This window comes from Arachis ipaensis, chromosome B03 (assembly GCF_000816755.2).
Source record: "Arachis ipaensis cultivar K30076 chromosome B03, Araip1.1, whole genome shotgun sequence".
Taxonomy (NCBI): Eukaryota; Viridiplantae; Streptophyta; class Magnoliopsida; order Fabales; family Fabaceae; genus Arachis; species Arachis ipaensis.
In genome coordinates, this window is record NC_029787.2 from 119218928 (window position 1) to 119219725 (window position 798).

Here is a 798-nt window from a genome sequence, read left to right on the forward strand (position 1 = left end):
TCGTCCCACGGCGGCGGATTCTCGAAGTCGACCTCCCTCGACCGCGGCGACGACTCGCTGGATTCAGGATACGGTGGATATGTATAATTCTCCATCGAAGACTATCTTGTGCCAGGAAGTTAAGCTTTCTACTTCTTCAATGGAGGAGAGTGACTCACTTAAGAGAGAGAGAGAGAGTGAGAGAGAGAGAGTCTCTCTTCTGCGTGTGAGTGTGGGATTTTTGTTTATTTTTAAATTTATAGTTTAGACTTTTTCGAATTTATTTGAGTTTATTTATGACTTCAATTAAAGAATAAATTTTAGATGAAAACTTGCATTTTTTTTTATAGTTAAAAATTTTTAAATGATAATTTAGTTAAATTTATTAAATCATTTGGCAGTTCTCAAGTATCAATTTCATATAAAAACGATATATAATTTAATTTATTTTTAATATATATTTATATTATAACATATATTTTATACTAATAACTAATTTTAATATATGTGTAACATACAATTTTGTTTTGGCCACATTTTAATCAACTTATATACATCTTTATTAAGACTTAAGAATAATAGCCTTCATTTTTAAAAGGTAAGGAATTCCAGAACACACGCACAAGAAAAACGGTTCAACATAAACCTACAAGCATAGTACAATAACCAAATAAGAAATAACAGTTACAACCAGCCACAACACCACCCCTGATACCGAATACAAAATATTCACATGTACTTCGGAGTTTCTAAATAAAAAAAAATATTATGGTATATTTTTATTCTAAAGATATAATACAGAATTTCTAAATCACTTCA